The sequence below is a fragment of the Heteronotia binoei genome, chromosome 10 (assembly GCF_032191835.1).
Source record: "Heteronotia binoei isolate CCM8104 ecotype False Entrance Well chromosome 10, APGP_CSIRO_Hbin_v1, whole genome shotgun sequence".
Classification (NCBI taxonomy): domain Eukaryota; kingdom Metazoa; phylum Chordata; class Lepidosauria; order Squamata; family Gekkonidae; genus Heteronotia; species Heteronotia binoei.
The window spans coordinates 74,191,960-74,214,315 of NC_083232.1; the positions used below are offsets into that span (position 1 = coordinate 74,191,960).

The 22,356-nt window shown below is 43.6% G+C and overlaps 1 protein-coding gene across 2 annotated transcripts in view; it reads right to left on the reverse strand.

Moving 5' to 3' along the window:
- Nucleotides 1-22,356, reverse strand: part of MYRIP (myosin VIIA and Rab interacting protein) — a 186,285-nt gene that overhangs the window by 114,925 nt on the left and 49,004 nt on the right. The window lies entirely within an intron of this gene.

Here is a 22,356-nt window from a genome sequence, read left to right on the forward strand (position 1 = left end):
AAAATAGAAGAACATGCTCTTCAGATACGTAAAGCGGAGTTACAAGAGGGCAAAGACCTTTTCTCTGCTGTTCTAGGGGGCAAGTTTATCTGTAATGTGCTTAAATTACAGATGGGCACATTTCAGATGAATGGTAGGAGAAACTTCCTGGCAAGAAGCATGGCTCATCATTGGAACCAATTACCAAGGAGGGGGTCTCCTTTACTGGAAAGTCTTCAAGCAGAGGCTGGGCAGTCATCTGAGAGATATGCTCCAGCTTCAGATTTCCTGCAAACAGTAAGTGGTTGGACTAGATGATCTATACAGCCTGTTCTAGCTGTAGGATCATGGCTGAAAAAATACATATTAGAAACATTAAGCTAGTAAGAAAACCCGACATGGTCGTCGTAAATCAGCTGAGACTTGATAGCAAAATTAATTAATCAATCTGCTTACCATGCTGAACAACGATTAGTAGACTATTACTGGGCTTTTATTAACAAAACATAATTCAACATATTCCTTTCTGAAGCAAATAAACTTCAAGAACAATATTTAGAATTTATAGATAATTAACAGGAAGAATCATTCTTGGGACCAGGATGAATTATAGACAAATTCTCCTGCCTTCTCCCATATGAATCTACCCACCAACTCCAGTCATCTCTGAAGGCTTGGCTTTGGGTGCTCCCATTATTTGAGGCGAGATGGGTGGCAACCCAAGAAAGGGCCTTCTCAGTCATAGTGCCAGAACTTTGGAAGTCCCTCCGCAGGGAGATTTGTCTGTCTTGTTCTATTGTTATCTTCTGTAAGTGGGCCAAGACTTTTTTTGTTCTATTTGGCATACCCCTAATAACTGTTATTGGCCTCCTCCCTAGCTTTCAATGCTATATCTGTTTATGGCCTTTTTTACATTACCATTCTAAACCAGATGTTATTTGTTGTTGGCCTGATTTTGAGTAAAGTGATTCACGCACAGGGCTTTCATACAGTGAATTTCCTTCCATTAATGAGACATCTCTGAAGCACTATGGTCATTTCAAACAGTGCTGCTTTCCCCCCACCCTTTTTCGCTGTGTAATCTCCCTCGAACTTTTAAAACACATTCTAAGGTGAGTGCTACAGCGCTAAACTGCTATAGTACTGAAGTCAGGGGCATGATTCGTCCCACATGTTTGACACCCCTGCCTTAGAATTTTTAAAAAATCCAAGGAAGATTACACAGGGGAAAAACAGCATTATAGAAAGTTCTATGGACATTTTAAACAGCATACCACAGCAATTCAGAAGCTCAATGAAAGGTTGAAAAAGAAAGCAGTTTCCATCATAAGCAGCTCAACCACACTTTGCTAACCCAACACAAACAGGTTTGTATCACAGGTAAATAAATTCCATTAGCAGCCAGTTACTAAAATGGATCTGTCTGAAATGACAAAAAAAAATCCATTCTCAACCAGTTACTAGAACGGAATACAAAGGCACTTTGAAAACAATCTATGCTTATATTTAATAATTGTAAATAGACTTTATTTTAAATGTTTTCCATGCTGAAATATTTTAATTTGTGATGCTTGCTACCAGGGCTGGCTCGCCACTAGGCAAACTAGGCATTTGCCTAGAGTGCCAAACTAGACTCCGCCCCTCCCGGTACCCCAAACAAATGCCTAACACACACACACACACACAGCATATTGAGAAGAGTGACGCCAGCCTCCCCTTACTTACTTCGATGTGGGCATCTCCATAAAACGGTCTCTTAAGAGAGCGCAGGATGCGATGAGGATACTCCCCCTACCACTAGTATTACTTAGTAGTTGGAAGACACAAGTTAATATATGTATAGACATGAATTACCATTTTAAGACTGTAACATAGTTTGGATGGAGCTTCTGCCATACACTCCAACAGAAAAATGTTCTTCCCTCCTTTGTCTTTTGTTTCATATTGATCTTGAGAAAGCATTCTATAACATTCAAAATCGTTTTGGGTTTTAATATGAGTGAATTAATGATATTATACTACTGTTCCAATATTTTTAATGCAGCAATATGAGTATCTCCATGTATTATCAAAAAGATGAAGCTACCATGAAAAGCATATTCTGGAAAGTCATCATTTGGAAATTATCCCTAACATCCCTTCTGTATCCACCATGCAAAATGGTAAAAATATTATAGAACCACAGAAGAGTTGTACTTCATACAGTAATGTCTTCCACATTTAAAATTATAACATATTTATTTGTTCTACTTCTAAAAATAACCAGATTTATTATTTAATAAACAGAGCAAATGAGATTTTTTTGCTCAAAGAAAAACAAATGCACTAAGAAAAGCAGTAAGTTATATAAACTGGATAAGCATTTTAAATTATACATTGTGACTGTTTCAAAAGAGAATGGAAATAAAAATGTATGCCTCCAAGAATTTCTATTTCCTGGTTATATTTTATCTTAAACATCTGTTATCCTGTTTCATGAGTTGATCATTCAGTGTTTTTAAGGACTGGCAGTAAAAAATAGAATGTATTTAGCTGCCTATTGAAGTTCCTTACTTCACAAAAGAAAGTGGATGAAATGCTAAAATTGTTCTTGGGCTACCACTTCAGACTGCAGGTGGGTGATTGCCTGGTTCAATTATTCTTCCTCAAATAAAGTTCCTTTGTATACCTGAGCAGAAGGGAGCCTTTACAGCCAATTCATTATCTTATGGTTTATATTTTTTATCACAACTTTATTTTATTCGAATAATACACAATCTCTGGTTTAACAGTATATTGCTATATTCTGATGGGAAGATTCTATTTCACGTACTGAATTAATGCCTCTGTACTTTTCAGGAACTTCCTAAGGAAATGTATAATCATCCTCTGAAAAGCTGGGATCATAACAGACCAAAAGCAATCAGAGTTGTAATTCAGTAAACCAACTAGAACTCTAGGCTGAAGCAACTACTCTTTATAATTTATTTATTTATCAGATTTATATCTCGCCCTCCCTCGACAGGCTCAGGGCGGCTAACAACAGTTTAAAAACATTAGCAGTTTACAAACATATTAAAATTAGATCTATAAAAACATTTCCATATATATTAAAAATCTGAGATGGCAAGCTTCTGTTTCCCATTATATTAATTCAGTGAGATTGTTGATGCTGAAGGTAATAGCCACCTCCGCCTAACCATTAAAGACGAGTTTGAAAAGTTCAGTCTTACAGGCCCTACGGAACTGTGGTAGGTCCCGCAGGGCCCTGATGTTTTTGGGAAGGGCATTCCACAATGTGGGGGCTATTACCGAGAATGCTCTGGCTCTAGTGCTGGTCAATCGAGCTTCTCTCAGTACAGGGATCTTGAGGAGATTTTGTGACCCTGAACATAGTGCCCTCTGGGGTACGTATGGTGAAAGGTGGTTCCGAAGGTAGTCAGGTCCCAGGCCATATAGGGCTTTAAAGGTTATAGCCAGCACCTTGAAGCGAATCCAGCACGCCACAGGCAACCAATGTAACGCTTTCAGCACAGGTTGAATGTGCTCCCATACAGGTAGCTCCATTAACAACCTGGCTGCTGCATTTTGCACCAGTTGCAGCCTCCAAAGTTGAGTCAAGGGCAGCCCCATGTAGAGGACGTTACAGTAGTCTATTCTCGAGGTGACCATTGCATGGATCACTGTTGCCAAGTTGTTGCGCTCCAGATATGGAACCAACTGCCTTATCCGTCTAAGATGATAGAATGCGGATTTGGCAGTGGCTGCTACTTGGGCCTCCATTATCAGCAAAGGCTCCCAAGCTCTTGACCTTCGATGCTGGTGGTAATAGTGTCCCATCAAAGGCTGGCAAGGGGATTTCCCTACCCAGGCCACTGCGACTCAGGCACAGGACCTCTGTCTTCGATGGGTTCAATTTCAGTCTACTCTGCCTGAGCCATTTCACTATGGCTTGCAATGCCAGGTCCAGATCTTCCAGGGCACAGCTGGACTGGCTCCCCAACAATAGATAGAGCTGGGTGTCATCTGCATACTGGTGACAACCCAGCCCGTATCTCCAGACAACAGGGTGCATGTAGATGTTAAACAACATTGGGGAGAGGACTGCACCCTGAGGGACCCCATATACAAGCGGATGCCTCTGGGACAACTGCTCCCCTATAGCCATACCCTTTGTCCCCGGCCTTGGAGAAAGGAGGTAAGCCACTGAAGGGCAGTGAATCCCCACGTCGGTGAGGCAGCGGGACAGAAGCTGAATCCTCACGTTCCCTGAATCCCCACGTCGGCGAGGCAGCGGGACAGAAGCTGGTGGTCGATTGTGTCAGACTCACCCAACAGATCTAACAACAACAGCACTGCCGAGCCACCAGATGTCTCAAGAGATCATCCATGAGGATGACCAGTACCGTCCCCATCCCATGGCCTTGCCGGAAGCCGGACTGAAATGAGTCTAAGATGGAAGCATCCTCCAAGAATCCCTGTAACTGTACTGCCACTGCCCTCTCAATGACTTTACCCAGAAAGGGCAAGTTTGACACCAGCCGGTAGTTTGCCAATATGGCTGGGTCCGAAGATGGTTTTTTGAGGAGAGGGCATACCACCGCCTCCTTAAGGGGCGTGGGAAAGGTTCCTTCAATCAAGGACCTGTTGATAATCACATGCAACGGGGCTCGCAATTCCGTCCGGCAAGCACGTATCAACCAGGACGGACACGGATCCAGATCGCAGGTACTGGGATGTACAGTACAAAGGACCTTGTCGACTTCCTCCAAGCTGAGTGGAATGAAATGGCCCAGGATCAAACCAGAAGACGCACCTGGGGCCTCGAGTTCACTCACTGTGTCAAGATTGCTGGGGAGATCACAGCGGAGTAGCAGGACCTTATCTGCGAAAAATTCTGCAAAAGCCTCACAGCCGATTTCCAATTCCTTATTGTTTGGTCTGCTCTTTGGCAAGTTTGTAAGCATCCCAATTGTTCTAAATAATTGGGCTGGGTGAGAATTCGGAGATGCAATCTGGGTTGCAAAGTAAGGTCTCTTTGCAACCTTAACTGGCATCTCATAGGACTTCATAAACAGCCTATAAGATGTTCTTGTTGCTTCATCATGGGCGCACCACTATCACCTCTCTAGCCATCTTAGTTGCCATTTCATTAGCCGCAACTCCAAGGTGTACCACAATGCAAGCCGTGAACGGCAACGATTCTACTGATCAGTAATGCCTCAAATGATGGCATAACTACCAAATTAGAAGAGTGCCACAGACTGTGGCAGTCTGCTCTCCACAAAAACAGAGAGGTGAAAAGCTATGGGGAGCAGGAAGCAGGGGTTTCCAAACAGCTGAGTGGCACTGTTCAGCTGTTTGGAAACCCCTGCTTTCTATCCCCATAAAAAGCCACGGGGAGTTGCGCACCAACCTCCCAGTTCATATGTTTTTGTGATTCAGCCATGAACTAAGCCAGATCACCCACCCCTAGATACAACTGCCTTTTGCTAAGGGAGCTTATGACACAGTTATTTCAGTAGTAGCACTTACTAGCATTGTATCTATGTGAAGGATATATTGGCATGTTAATGATAAGACTAAATTCATCACAGTTTCAGGCTATTTCGTATTTGAGATAGATACTGATTTATAATGGTCCATTAGAGAAGAAATTTTAAAAGCAATATAGCTCTTAGCGTACTTTTTCTTGGGCTTTAACATTTCATTTTGATTTACTTTCTAAATTGGTATTTAGTTTCTTTTGCCTTGTGAAACCCTCTGGCAATGGGATCTCATACAGTTATTAATGAAACTGCCAATGTTGTAAAGTTGTCCTAGCAATAATTTAATGTGTCAACAAATGTTGCTATCCACTGTAAACATATAAACTACAATAAAATTTTATTTATCCATTTTATTCATTTAAAATATTGTATCCTGATTTTCTTTCCAACTTGGGCCCTTAGGATGGCAAACAGTTAAAAGGCATTAACAATAAAGGTTACATGTACAACAGCAATGAAAATAGAAAGAAGGATCAATAATGCCAAACAAATTAAAATAAGTCTTCACCTGTTGTTGAAGGACAATGACACAGTGGGACAGATGAGTCTCCTGAGAGAGAGAATTTCATAGTTTTCATAATTTCATAGGAGAGCCAATTTGGTGTGGTGGTTAAGTGCATGGACTCTTATCTGGGAGAACCAGGTTTGATTCCACACTCCTCCACTTGCAACTGCTGGAATGGCCTTGGGTTAGCCATGGCTCTCGCAGAGGTTGTCCCTAAAAGGGCAGCTGCTGTGAGATCACTCTCAGCCCCACTCAACCCTCAGGGTGTCTGTTGTGGGGGGAGAAGATAAAGGAGATTGTAAGCCACTCTGAGTCTCTGATTCAGAGAGAAGGGCGGGGTATAAATCTGCAATTCTTCTTCTTCTGCATGCCAAGACTGAGGAGGTCTTTTCTCATGTTGCTACCCATGATAAGGGCACCCCCAAAGGTTGGCCCCCAAAGATGACCTTAAAGGTCAGACAGGTTCATATGGCAGCAGACTCTCCCTAAGGTATGCAGGTCTCAGACTGTATAAGATCTATATCAGCTCCTTGAATTGGGCCTGGAAGCAAACTGGAAACCAGTGTAGATTAAACCACTCTCACTGCAGCATTCTGTACCAATTCTAGTTTCTGGACACTCTTCATGAACAGTTCAACACAGAGCACATTTCAGTAATCTAATCTAGCTATTACCTGGGCACATGCCACAGTAGAAAGATATTTTTAACCAGGCAAGGATGGTGATGGCTCACCAGTCAACATTAGTGAAAGGTGCTAATGGCCTTCTCTGCCATCTACTTATCCAAACGCAGAGGGGAAGTATCCAAAACCACAGGCTGTAATTTTGAAATATTTTCCTACCCAGAAAAGTTATACACAAAATCTGGGCACTACCAGTAAAATAAGAAGCAGGAATTCTTTCTTCATGCTTGACTGTTTGGGTTTTTGGCAAGTTCACTGCGAACTACTAGTGAATTGTTCTTTTAATTTTTGTATAATATCTTTATTTTTAAAATTAACTTGGAATAAAAATAATTCAATAATTTTGAATTAATTCACTCAAGTTCAAGGAGAGTTGCATTTTGCTTTTAGGTGTATACATGTTGCACTCTGAGTGTATACGTGTTGCACTTTGTAGGGATGGGCACGAACCAGGAAAATGCAGTTTTAACCACAAACTAAAATGGAAGGCTCATTCACAAACCAAGCCAGTTTGTGGCCCTGCAAGCCCCAATGAACAAGAATGAAGTTTCTTTAAATGGACTTTGTGGAAAGCCTGAAAAACAGCTGAGAGGCTCAGCTGTTTTGGGTCATCTTGTGCTGGCCCTTTAAAGTTTAAAGTGACTGCAAACAGCATGAAAAACAGCTGCACAATAGAGATGTGCTCCTCACTGCACAGCTGTTTTGGGCTGTCTTCTGTAGTCTCTTTAAACTTTAAAGGGACTGCAGAAGACAGTCCAAAATGGCTACATAACATCTGACATTTTTATCATAAACTCTCTGGAGTTGGATAATATTCCACCCTACCTGTCATATGGAAAAGACAACATTCCTATTTGGAAAGTTCGAAAGGTTTAGACAGGACCTAGCTGCTGGCATTCTTCAACTGGTCAACTATTACTCAGGAGATATACTACCACTTTTTGATTGGACATCTGTGATTAACTGTGCTGTGAAAGCTCATTAATTCTGTGTAAACATTTGAAGGACTATGAAGAGTTAATGCCTCAAAGCCTTTGAGTGACAGGCTGCTCAAAATGACTTGATTAGTTATCAGGTGAGCAGAAAGACCTGGGAATTAACTGCTGAAGATAACTCAGTTTAGCCCTGACTGAGAAAGGAACAGGAACAGTTAAGCTCTGACTGAGGGAAGTTTAGCACTTACTGAAAAAAGTCTATCACTGACTGAGGTCTGGAAAAGTTGGCAAGGAGGAGTGGGAGGATCAGTGAAGACTTTCATTCAGGCCAGAAAAAGGAATAGATCTTTGAGTCAGAGAAGTGATTCCCTGCCCAGTTGATAAAGGAGATAGCTTAAAGATTGGCGTTGTCTCTGATGTGTTTAGAAAAGGAATTTGGGTACTTGTCAGTGTATCCCTGCCTTCTGAAACTTGAGGAGTCAGTTAAACTCAGGAAAGTGAACAGGAGTGTTTAGGAAACACTAAAATCAAACCCTCTCATCTCTAAGATTCTAAGATTTTGTGAAAAGCATAAGAACTCTCACATGCTAGAAACATATGAATTGGAGTTTGTGATTATATTTGATTCACGTCAGACATTTTATCCCTGATTTTAACTAACGTTCCCCCTCTGCTTTGAATAAAATATCTTGCTTATTTTTGATCATTCAAAAGCCTCTTGTGTGCCATTTTCAGAAGTTTATGAGGAAGATCTTGCCTCTTCCCTCAAGTTCTTGGACTGAGCCAGCATCAAAATACAATAAAGTGACCGGGTGAGGTGGCCATAGATCTTCAGAAAAGAAGAAAACAGATAAAGGGGCTGCTCAGCCAGAAATGAAGAAAAACTGAGGGGAAATCCTGCATCTGAGTGAGGGAACAGGGCAAGATCATCATATAACATCGAACAAATTGCAAACTGAGAGGAAATGGATGTCTTCAGAAGGTAGTTCAAGTAGAGGCAAATTAACCACTCCATTTCTACTTGCCAAATTCTAGCCACTACCTGCGGCACACATGTCTCAAGCAAACTTCTCCTTGATAAACAATTTAGGACATAATTTCTATAATTACTACAACTGATTTCCAGAGTAATCTCAATATTATCCGGCCCCTTCCTGCCTGCGCCGCCGCTCGGCGGCATAGGGCGGGGGCCGCGTTTGCCTCCCCGGATGGAGCCGAGGCAAATGGACCTCAGCCCATCCGGGTAGTTGCGGGGGTTTGGTCTGGGGCTTTATAAGCCCAGCCGCGCCCTGAAGTGCGCAGTTCTTCGGCGCTTTCGGCTTGTGGAAGGAGCGTCTTTTCCAACGCCTTGAGGCCTGTCAGCGGTGCAGTTTCTCGGGCGGGGAGCCTCGGATCAGGCCAGGCTTCGTTTTGAAGGTGTTGGAGGTTGCGTTGGTTAGGCGGGGCATCGGCGCGGTCACGTACAGCACCCCCCCCAATTTTAGTTGGGAGAGGGAAACAGGCAGTTACAACCCCACCCCCAGTGGCAGCGGCTGTTGGGTGGTGTCCCCTCTTCTTCCTCACCCCCCCTCTCTCTCCTTCACAATCATTGTGGTGGTCAGTGGGTGGGGGCATTTTATTATCAGCCTGTGTTTTTCATTAAGTATTTGGTTGAGGGGTTTGTGCTAATTAGTGTGGGTCATGGCACCTAGGAAGGGCCAAGGTAAATCCAAGGGCAAGGGATTGTGCCCAGGAGGCCTAGTCCCGCGGAGCGCCCGGGGGAGGAGGATGAAGCACGCACCAGGCTTGCTATAGTGGAGCGGCTTGCTGCCTTGGAGCATCAGCAGGGTCTGGTCCCTGGGTCCACTGGGCTTGCACGGGGGCGTAAAGCCGCTTGGACTTCAACCAGGGCCTTCAAGCAGGAGGTCCTGGCTTGCCTTTCTCACTTGCAGGAGATGTCAGCTCCGTCGGCTCCTCCGGGAGCGCCGGGCCAGGAGCCTGCTGACAATGGCCCTGATTTGGATGAAGAAGGTAACGTCCCTGATGTGCCAAGTCATCCCAGGGGAGGTGGCGGTTCAGTATCGGTAGTGTTGGCAGTCATCGTTGATGACTCTGATAAGTATTCGAGGCCGGGTAACACTGGGTGGCCCTGGGGGGGCTGGAGGCCCCTCTACGCATCAGGAACAGTTGGCTCCATGGCTACACTCGGTCCTGGTGTGGTTGGTGGGTCCTCTGGCTCACCTGGGGTTGCAGGTGGTTGGGGTCCGTTTGGTCAAGGGCAGATTTTGCCCTGGAGCTCTGGGCAGGTTTCTGCGGGTCCCGCTATCCCATCTACATCACAGGGAACTTCGGTGCAGCAGTCCCCGGGTGGGTCATTACCATGGGGACATCAAGTTGGTGGGCAGTGGTCTTCCGGATGGCCTGTTACCCAGTGGGGTGGTTGGGGTTTGACCCCGACCCCCTTTGAGTCAGTGCCTTTTCAGTGTCACCCCTTTGGCAACACTGCTATGCCCTTGGGGGATCACTTGACAGTGGCTACTAGAGAAAAGATACTGTGCGGGGAGTATGTTGACGTCTTAAGTCTTTTTTATAGGGAGCTGGAGAAGGACAAGGACAAGCTTGAGGAAAAGGATAAGGAGAAGCTTAAGCACAGAAAGGCTGAAAGGAATTGGGCTAACTGGTTGCCGGGGTTTCTGATTTATGCCGGGGTAATAGCGCGGGCACAGCCTTTACGGGCGGGTCTGCTATTCCAATATTGCAATGTCGTATATAAGGCCTATACAGATTTTTTGAGCGCTGCGTGGCTGCAGTACGACGAGGAGTTCCGTATGAGGGCAGCATTGAACCTCGCAATTCCCTGGGACCAGATTAACCAACAATTGTGACTTCAGCTTGTGTCTCCAATCAAGCCTAATGCTGGGGACAGGTCTGACAGTGGTCACCTTGTGAGCAAACAGTCGAGTGTATCGGGCCCCTGCGCAGCAGCGGGGCATTCGATTCAACTCCAGCTGCTGTGTTGGCAAGGGGTATGCAATAGAAAGACATGTAAGTACAAGCACGAGTGCCCACTGTGCGGAGGTTCGCATGCCTTTTCAGCATGCAATAAGTCTAAGCCTAGACCCGGGGGTAGGCGGTCAGGTGGGGGTGGGAATACCCAAGTGGTTAACAAAGGGTCCCAGCCCCATCAAGTTGAAGGTTCTTAGGGACCTTTAAGCCAATTATCCTAGGGCAAATGATAGGGAATATTTGTGGAAGGGTTTTCTTTATGGTTTTCGTATCCCATTTCAGGGACCTAGAGGTTCCTTTAGGGCTAGGAATTTGCATTCTATCAAAGGGATGGAGCAAGTGGTTAGGGAAAAGATTAGCAAAAAGCGTAAGGAAGGCAGGGTGCTAGGCCCTTTTAATTCAGCCCCTGTTCCCAATTTGCGGGTATCTCCTTTAGGGGTGGTGCCTAAAAAGGCTCCAGGGGAGTTCCGCTTGAGCCACCATTTGTCCTATCCTAAAGGTGGGTCAGTGAATGATGCCATTCCCGACTTCCTATGCACAGTCCGGTACACCTCCTTTGATCATACAGTCAAAGTGGTATGGAGTTGTGGACCCGGGGCTGAAATGGCAAAATGCGACATCAAGTCTGCGTTTCGCTTTTTGTCTGTGCACCCAGATGACTTCGAACGTCTGGGTTTTATGTTTGAGGGCAGGTATTATATGGACAGGGCCCTGCCGATGGGTTGCTCTATTTCTTGTTCAGCTTTTGAACACTTTAGCACTTTTTTGGAATGGGCCCTGCGGGAAAGGTCGGGCTCTGCTAATGAGGTTCATTATCTGGATGATTTTTTGTTTGTGGGCCCACGGGGGTCGGGACAATGCGCCCGGCTGCTTCATTCTTTTTTACGGCTTGCTGACGAACTGGGAGTCCCGCTCACCCATGAAAAAATAGAGGGCCTGGTGTTAATTTTGACTTTTTTGGGCATTGAGCTTGACACCGTAAGGCAGGCCTCTCGACTGCCGGCTGAAAAAATTAATAGCTTGCATCTGAAACTGGCATCTTTGAAAGATAAGCGAAAGATTTCCCTTCTTGAGCTACAGCAGATCGTCGGCCATCTCAACTTTGCTTGCAAAGTGGTGGCCCCGGGTAGGGCCTTCCTGCGACAATTGTATGATGCTATGGGGGCTTTACAAATGCCCCATCACCGGATCAGGCTCAGCCGTGGAATGAGACAAGATTTTGAGGTTTGGGAGCAGTTTCTGTCTGATTTCAACGGTGTGTCATTTTGGCAGGAGGATATGAGGATCGAATAGGATCTTCAGATCACCTCGGATGCCGCAGGCTCCATTGGTTTTGGGGTTTATTTTCGTGGGCACTGGTGTGCAGAGGTTTGGCCTAGTGATTGGCTGAATAGTGATCTGTATCTCAATTTAACCTTTTTGGAGTTTTTTCCAATAGTTGTTGCTGCTCATTTATGGGGGGATGAATTAGCCAACCATGTCATGCATTTTTGGTGCGACAATATGGCTGTAGTTCACGTGATTAATACTCTGACCTCTAAATCTGTTCCTGTTATGGGCCTGGTCAGGGCTTTCACCTTATGCTATTTACGTTTGAATATTTTGTTTCTTGCTAAGCATGTGCCAGGTGTGTGCAACGATGTCTCGCTGGCAGATGGAGCGATTTTGACAGCTCGCACCAGAAGCCGACCTCCTGTCGGCCCGGATGCCCCCAGAGATGTGGCAAAAGAACAGTGGCAGCACAATATATGAAATCCAAAAATACAACAATACAAACTATTGTGCACAAACAAACACTCTTAACTGGTGTATATAAAGTTCTATTATAATGAAATGAACAGCCTACAACAGTGGGCATACATTCATACAGTATAAATAGAAAACAACAGTCTCAAAACAATATACCAAGGAGGACCCCACACAGTCACTGAGTTTTCCAAAATGAGTACACAGACTCAAAAATAATGTTCCACAGGAGTCCCTCCGTTGTTTGTTGACTTCTGAAGGACAAATTCTAGCCTTCACGCAAACCCCGGATTTGATTGCGTTCCGCTGCTCCTGCAGCTTCCTCGTAAGTCAACTGTAAACAACAAAAGTGACCGATAAAAACTACCCTAAAACAAAGTAATCTTAACAAAAACATACAGAAATAGTTGGTAAAACAACCTGAAAACTCCAGCCAAGTTCTTTCTCAAACGCCCATTTTGATATCTTAATTTGCGGCTTGGGCTATCAGAGCCCACGGCTTTTTTTAAAGGGACGGACACAGCTGTTGTTACTCAACCATTTAAAGGAGACCACACCACAATCTACCAACATACCCAAGAAACAAAATACATTATATATAACAAGAGAAATCATTGTGTTGATTTAGGCCAGAGGGTTCAATGGTATTTAAACGATGTATCCACCGTGCCTCTTTTTGTAACATGGTCCTTTGTAAATCACCACCTCTACTTACACAAATATCACCAACTTTCTGAATCACAAAGAATTTTAAGGCTTCTAAGTTATGATCAGTCTCAGTAAAATGTTGCAGGAGAGGAACACCAGGAACTTGATGGCGAACCCTTGAGATGTGTTCCAAAACACGTGTCTTAATCGCCCTGCGGGAACATCCTATATACATTTTAGAGCAATCTCCACAGACCCGGGCATAGATAACTCCTTTGGAGTCACAATTAGTGAAACCTGTCAATTTAATAGTTGTTTGGGATCTAGGATCCACATACTCTTTTATTTGTAGAGAGTACTTGCATGCTTTGCAACCCTTGCAACGGAAATGACCAGGGGGCAATCTAGAAGATGTCTGTGCAGTATTCAAATCCGTATGTACCAAATAGTCCCTTAGATTCCGAGATCTACAGAAACCAATTATAGGTGGGGAGGCACATCCTGCAATGCTGGAAACAATACTCCAATGGCGCAAAATGATATTTTTAATCGCTAATGCCTTCGGAGTATATTGTAATGAACAAAATAATCCTTGATTTTCCCTAGCCTCTCCATTCTGTTTGTTCATACGCTGAAGCATAAGGGAACGTTCTTGTTTGGCAGCCCTCGTCTCCGCCCCTTTGATGACTGTTTCCGGATAACCACGTTCCTTAAACTGCACTGTCAGTTGATTACATGCTTTTTTAAACTCAGTGACTGAGGTGCTATTTCGTTTCATGCGTAAGAATTGCCCATAGGGTATATTATTCCGCAAAACGGGAGGATGGAAAGAATCATAATGTAGATACCCATTCTTAGCCACCGCCTTTCTATGATTCTTAATAGCTAGAGTATTATTAGCGGTGCGATACACCACGTGTCCAAAAACACAATGGTGTCAGAATCTCTATTAAACGAAAACTTAATGCTAGGGTGACAAGAGTCCATCCATTCAACTAAACTCTCCAATCTTTCTGCATGTTTCATCACCAAAAAGATGTCGTCCACAAACCTGACAAAAAACAATATATCTTCAAAGAACGGGTTAATGTCACCGGGTTAATGAGGTGGTGATTTACAAAGGACCATGTTACAAAAAGAGGCACGGTGGATACATCGTTTAAATACCATTGAACCCTCTGGCCTAAATCAACACAATGATTTCTCTTGTTATATATAATGTATTTTGTTTCTTGGGTATGTTGGTAGATTGTGGTGTGGTCTCCTTTAAATGGTTGAGTAACAACAGCTGTGTCCGTCCCTTTAAAAAAAGCCGTGGGCTCTGATAGCCCAAGCCGCAAATTAAGATATCAAAATGGGCGTTTGAGAAAGAACTTGGCTGGAGTTTTCAGGTTGTTTTACCAACTATTTCTGTATGTTTTTGTTAAGATTACTTTGTTTTAGGGTAGTTTTTATCGGTCACTTTTGTTGTTTACAGTTGACTTACGAGGAAGCTGCAGGAGCAGCGGAACGCAATCAAATCCGGGGTTTGCGTGAAGGCTAAAATTTGTCCTTCAGAAGTCAACAAACAACGGAGGGACTCCTGTGGAACATTATTTTTGAGTCTGTGTACTCATTTTGGAAAACTCAGTGACTGTGTGGGGTCCTCCTTGGTATATTGTTTTGAGACTGTTGTTTTCTATTTATACTGTATGAATGTATGCCCACTGTTGTAGGCTGTTCATTTCATTATAATAGAACTTTATATACACCAATTAAGAGTGTTTGTTTGTGCACAATAGTTTGTATTGTTGTATTCCCAGAGATGTGGCGGCTTGGAGAGTTGAGGCTGACTGTGCAACAATGTCAGCTCTGGCACCTAGTACCAGGAAGGCCTATAATCGCTCTGTTGAGCAGTTCCGTGCTTTTAGGGAACAGGCAGGGTTGGCCAAGATTTGGCCCATACCAGCATTACACCTTATGCAGTTCTGCGTACATTTGAAAGGTAAGGGGCTAGTAGTTAAGTCCATTAGGGCTAAGTTGGCGGCCTTAGCTTTTATTAGCAAAATAAGGGGTTTTTCTAACACTTCGGATGATTTTAGGCTCCGTAAGATGTTGGAGGGTTGGGCTCGGGAGCCGGGTCCATGGACTGATACCCGTCAACCCTTTTCTCCATCTGTTTTAAAGGGACTTCAGGCTGTGTGGCCTGCAGTTTGTTTTTCAAAGTTCAAAGCCTTATTGTTTCAAGCAGCGGCTATGACTGCCTTTTTTTGGGCCCTTAGGGTTAGTGAACTGGTCGTTAGCTCGCGCCAAGATTGTTCGGGTCGCGCCCTGCAGTATGGGGATTTAAAAATTGTGGGCGACTCCATATCTATTAAGGTACGAAGATCCAAGAGTGATCAGAGACAGAGAGGTACAGTATTTACCTTGGGATCATGTCTCAATCAAGGAATTTGTCCGGTAGTGGCACTGAAGAAATATATCGCGGTGAGGGGCGATTACATCGGCCCCTTATTTAGTCACGAAGACCAAGTTTCAGTTTTGGTCCATCACCAGCAGGGCCTTGGAGAAGCTAGGCCTCGGTGGGGTCAGGTTTGGGACCTACTCTTTCTGTATTGGGGCGGCATCAACTGCGGCTGCCACGGGGTACCCTGGACTGGCTATACAACATGTGGGTCATTGGAGGTCCAACGCATATAAGGGTTATGTTTGCCCTTTGTTACCCAGTGGGTGATAGTTAATTGTCTTGTTGTGTAGCGTTGGTTCAATCTGTTCTTTCTATTGTTTTTTAGGTGCTGAGGTGCGGCGTGAGAGGTGGAGGATTTTGATCGCTGGCCACAGCATGGTGTTTTGGGCAGCCCACCAGGCCCAGCGCTCACCAATTGGATCGCAGTTGGGCCTCAGCGAGTGGGCAGTTGTTGAGTGGCAGGGGCGTCGGGGCCTTCGCTGGGCCGGACTCCTGCCTCTCCTTTTTCAGGAGAGGAATGGTCCTCCACCTCATGTGTTGGTCATCCACCTTGGTGGTAATGATCTTGGCCTGCTGAAGGGGAAGGCCCTTTCACTCCAGGCGATTGAAGACCTCAAGGTGATACGGAGCAGGTGGCCCGAGGTGCTTATTTTGTGGTCCGCCATCCTTCCTCGAAGGGTTTGGAGAGCCACCTGGGATCCCGCAGGGGTCGAAAGGGTTAGGCGCAAGGCCAATAAGGCGATTAGGAAGGCGCTGTGTGGTGGCCTTGCCGTTTATCTGCCTCACCCTGCTATAAGGTCAGATTTGGTGGACCTGTATCGGCAGGACGGTGTCCACCTCTCTGTTAAAGGCAACAGGACATTTTTGCTTGAACTACGGCTGGGGCTGCTGTTGGCGTTAGGCCAACCGGTGGGCCCAAGTGCTTAAGCTGAGGCTTGGCATTGTGGTGGCTGGAGTTTGATTTAGGTAACCGGTGTGCACACTCGGTTTTCCCGGTTTCAAGGGAAGTAGCGGGATGAGACGGCAGCGGGGCTGTACGGCTCTCTGCAGTGATGCCCACTACAGGGTTCCCCCTCTGGCAGGCCGTTCCTGGGTGGGCGGCATTGCCACTTGGGGATACCCGGCCTTCGCCGGCCTGGCAGTAGCCTGTACAAACTGGCTGCTGACGGGGGCTGGGTGGCTCGCCCTATCCGTACAGGGAAGGGTTAGGTGTTTTTTCCATGGCCTGTCTGGGAGTTTTTAGGTTGCCCCAGGCTGTTTATTGTTCAATAAAGTTGCCCTGTTTGTTTACCCAATATATCATGTTGTCTCGTTCTTCTGACTGGGGGGGCAATTCAGTTTCTCTTGAAAGCTGCTCTACCGCGGTTATACATAAGGCTCAAAATCTTACAATGCCATTTGGCATAATTCTTTTCTTCCACAATGCATATAAATCAAAGCCTCATATTACACATTTTATTAATTTCATCACTACGTTTTTATGATTTTATGAAGTATGTACAACACATCTTTCCTGTAGCAAAGTTTCTATGCAATTACATAAAATTCCCAATTTCTTTGTTTCATTACTTCCAATTGGTTCATTTAGAATATTGTGAACAAAAAGAATACTCATCGTTGATAATGTATCACAGTTTATTAAACCACAAGTTCCGCTCACTACGTTTATTAACTATGTTTTATAATGAATGGCTATACTGTTATTAAATCATAATGACATACTGATGAAATACATAAACATTATACACACACACGGCAATGAAAAGGGAGGAAACTTGACAGATTAATAGCTGGGCCCCAAGGGTCCCAATTCAAGGTGCTGGTTTTAACCTATAAGCCCTACACAGCTTGTAACAATACCAATCAGACTACCTCTCCCAGCTTCAACCTACTCAGACACTATGCTCAACCTCCAGGGCCTTCATTTGGGTGTCAACTCCTTGAGAGGCTCAAAGGGTAGTAACCAGGAGGCCTTTTCAATGGTGGCATCCTGCCTTCGGAACAACTTCCCATCTGGGGCCCACCTGGCACTAGACTTGCCATCCTTCAGGTGCCAGGTCAAGATGGCCCTCTTCACAGAATCCTTCAAAGATCTTTTCAGACATTCAGGGGCCTAACATGATTAGTACGGTGGTGTAATAAACAGTTCTTGCTATTTTTACTGTTTTTAAATGTTTTTAATTTTCATATTAATTCCTATTTATTGTATCTTACTGTTTTGTATTGTAAACTGCCCTGAGAGCTTTGGCTACAGGCCGTATAGAAATAACAACAACTACTACAACTATAACTAGGAAATGAAAAGAAAATTGAAAAAGCTGCACAGAACACATGAAACTGTCTTATACTGAATCTGGCCCTTGGTTTATCAGAGCCAGTATTGTCTCCTCAGACTGGAGGCAGCTTTTCAGGGTCTCTGGCAGAGATTTTTCACATCATCTACTGCCTAGTCCTTTTTAAACAAGAGATGCCAGAGAATGAACCTGGGCCCTTTTGCAAACAAGGCAGATGTTCCACCATTGAACCATACCCCCTCCCCAAGAAATAGTTGCATTGTTAATCATTTGTCATTTGTTAAAGCTTTTGAATTTAACTGGATGGATGAGGTCAGACAGTTCCATCAGTTTACCAAGTGAATGCAAGATCTTTGCATAAAAGAAATATGCAACAGAACTTATAAGCAATTCACTCTCACAAAGGTCAATAAAAAACAAAGCTCATTTTTAAATGTTTTATCAGACGTTACCTCTTAAATAGTCCTACTGCTGTGCCCATATAGGAATAGTTTCAACCTTGGGATTTCATGGGCAACTCTTGAAACATACAAAGGGACTTGCAAGAGATTCTCCAATCATTGTTGGAAAGCACATTTTCTAGTATTTGAGGTAAGTTCATTTGGAAAATGAAGCCTCCTTACAGCACATGTTTGTACTGCAATCATGGGTGCTCTAAGAATTTCTGTGATGATGTGATAAGTAACCCAAATACCTCATATTTATCCCCCTACAAGTTGTTTGTTTAAAACATCTGTATCCAAAGGGCCCCAAGACAGATAATAATTTTAAAAAGCACAAACACATCTAAATTATATATTGAGCCCTGCAGTAGTGCCACAAAGCCATCAAAGCTGAAGTTCTACCTAACATCCTCCATAAACCCAAAATTCTCTGGTGAATTATAATTATCTATTTTAATGGAGGCCCAGCCTCCAAATGTGTGCATATTACTATTTATAAATATATTTCTGCTTTCCCTGACAGGCTGTCCCATCTGTGCCCAGCCAGCAGAGCTGGCACTACCCAGTAGGCCAGGTAGGTGGCTATCTAGGGCATCACCTGGCCACAGGAGTGGCGGGCACCCCCTCCCTGTCAAATACATGAGCATCAGGTTGATTAAAATTTCTAGTCTGGATTAGCTGGTGCCTTTCAAGCCAATGAGAGAAAAAAGACAGTAAATCATAGACTGTAAGGTGCCACAAAATAATTTCACCAACCATCTCTAATTACACAAGTATCAGTTGGATAGGCCAAGGTGATGAGCCCATTCACATTAAGGGATGTTCCAGCAAGAAAAGAACTTATTTCCAGAAAAAAAATTAATGCATATACAATGAATCTATAAACTAAGCTAGGGAATGAATTCTAAACTACTGAGAGTGTAAAACAAGGAAACCCCAGACTCTGCTTATTGGTAAACAGAACTGTGGCAAGAAAAAGGAGCTTTGAACTTACTTGTCTGAACATAAGAGTCAAATTAAGCAAGCAATATAAAATAACCATAAAATTACTATAGTGAAAATTCTCTCCCAAGCAGAAAGACAAGTAATTCTCCAATGCATTCTGTGCATATGGGATATAATAAATCAAATCTAAGCTAACACTGGTACAGCAAGATCACTCTTCTCTTCTTTTCAGATCACCTACTGCAGTAGCAACCAGTATGTGTCCAAGAATCCACAGGCATCTTGATGGATATTATTCTCTTATCTTAAACAATGGGTTGGAGTCTTTCCTGTTCTTCTACTAATTCTTGTTCAATTCTCCTACAGACTCTGTCCAAATTATTGTACATTCAGGTTCCACAGTCTCCAGTATAAACTTTTTAATGGTCTAAAGGGACTTCTTTCTTTTTCAGCAGCAGAAAACTTGTTGGATCCAACCCAATGTACCCAACATTAAAGACTTGCAGATGCCTTTAAAACAATTGCATCTTACCATATAGAGACAGGGAAAAAATCATGGAGTGGTAGTCAAACTAAATACCTGCCAACATGTCAAAGGAAAGCAATGACAAGCTATGTATAATTGTATTGCACTGTGGCTGATAAGCAGCAGGCCAGTGTGACCTTTTTTCCACATAAGGGACTGCACTATTCTGCCATGACTCCATGTCATTGCTACAAAATGTGCTAAGACAGCATCTGTATGAAAGTACCTTTACCTAACCTTGAGAAATCAAATCTCCCACATTCACAGTGAAATTTCAAATATATAGCAACTCTCTGTAAAACATACAATTCTATAATGAAGAAAACATTTTGAAAAGTATATATTTTTTCTCAAGAGGAAAACATAACCATTGTTGTCTAGTACTGAATTTTGGCTTACCTGCTTTCTGATCCATAACTTTAACTGGACCTTTAGCCTTTAGCAATTATAAACCTTTCATTTTATCATGCATCTTTTGAAAGCCTAATAAATTTCTCAGTGGTGCTGCATAAGCAAAAACTGGAACAAATAGCAACATTTCAGTTGCTAAACATTGTGTGTGCCATTGGCATTCTTTTGTTTAATTTAACTGCTGAATAAACAATTGATTTTTTTAAAGCACACCATAAAGTGTTTATCTCCTTCAAACAGGCAATCTTTGCACATAGATACTTGACTACAAGATCAGAATCTCTATTAAGTATTTTGGAGAAAGCAAAAGAAGAGCATACACAGATCAATCCTTCCTGTGGAGAAATCTCACTTGATTCATGCAGCAGACAGAAAGTTATGAGAATACATATTCTACCACCTCATGAACAAAGGTCATTGGCTGGATAAGGGGTGCACTGGCCCAGGAAACCATTACAATTATAAGTTTCCTGGTACAGAACTATAGGAGCGAGACCCTACATGTAAAGTTATGTATGGGATAACAGGGCTTTTTTTGTAGCAGGAACTGTTTTGCATATTAGGCCACACACCCCTGATGTAGCCAATCCTCCTAGAGCTTATAGTAGATCCTGTACTAAGAGCCCTTTAAGCTCTTGGAGGATTGGCTACATCAGGAGTGTGAAGCCTAATATGCAAAGGAGTTCCTGCTACAAAAAAAAGCACTGGATAACACTACTGTGTCTCTCAGTAGATGGAAAATATACCCAGCTAGGTTTCATTCAGTGGCAATTCATTCATAAGACTAATTGCCAGTTCATCATGTCTTCTTCTTGAAGAAGAAGATATTGGATTTATATCCCGCCCTCCACTCCGAAGAGTCTCAGAGTGGCTCACAATCTCCTTTATCTCCCTCCCCCACAACAGACACCCTGTGAGGTGCGTGGGGCTGGAGAGGGTTCTCACAGCAGCTGCCCTTTCAAGGACAGCCTCTGCCAGAGCTATGGCTGACCCAAGGCCATTCCAGCAGGTGCAAATGGAGGAGTGGGGAATCAAACCCGGTTCTCCCAGATAAGAGTCTGCACACTTAACCACTACACCAAACTGGCTCTCTGAGTTTTGCAGAGGTTACCTGACTGAGACCATATTTGGTAAGAACCCAGCTCTTGTTTCTGCCACATTTATCAGCTCTAGAATTACAGAAGCAAGCAACCTGTAAACATTAACTGAAGGTTTGTTACACCAAACATACACACCATGATACACCAAACATATGCTGGGTCACAGCTGCTGGACCAGTCTCATAGACAGGCAAACATCAGTGGAAGTTACCTTAATAAGCAGTTGTTCATATGGTGCTGTGATGGGGAAGATGCTCCTGGTTTCATTCCCATCTCACTTTTGGCAGAGGAAAGAGAAATGGGTGTCAGGCTTCTCATCCCTTTTCTTTGGCTCCATGTGCCCTAAGAAGAACATGTGGGGCCAGGGAAAAGGGGTGAAAAGCCCTCTCTTTCTGCTGGCAAAAGTAGAGTGGACTGGAAGATCCTTCTCCCCCCTCACAGCACTACGAGAGTTTAAAGGCGAGTTCCCCTGATTCCAGTTACAGTTATGACCCAGTACATGTTGGATAGATCATGCAGACTGGCCCTGACTTCCTTTCACTTGTTAGTAACTCACTGGGCTTCATGATGCTATCTGGGTTCAAATAGAGGTCCAAAAGTTGGAGACCGTTGCACTACAGAATATTGTTATGTAATATAAAAGACATGAAGCAAGTCTTATGAGATGAGTAATGCTCAAAATATTTCATTCCAAAATAAAAGACTGGAAGGAACATGCATTCCAAGAGCAGCGACTGTCAAATATAGATATGAATTTTGGCATCTTGAAAATAGGAAGGAGTTAAAATCTCTAGAGTTAGTCGGATTCCTGAATGCAATATACCAGGAAATTGGCTGGGCAGATGCCAACCTTACAGATTCCATATGGCTCAATACCCAGGGAAATTAATGTCAATGCAGCTTCCAGGGAAAAAACACCTTCAGTTTCTCCTTGATCTGCAAAAGTCAGGCAACTTCTTTCTTCAGTTTTCTGGTCAGAGCCTTTGTAACATTTACAATTTCAAGAGTCAGCACCAAATCAACTGCTAATACACTGGATTATAATTTGTTTGGTTTGTCAATCAGCCACTGGCTAGTTTATTTATAGTTCTTCCTTCCAAATGTTTAATCAACTGACTCAGAAACTGTCAACATCAGGCCATATCTTGCCAACCAAGATTGTCTTCAACTCTGCTCTCCCGA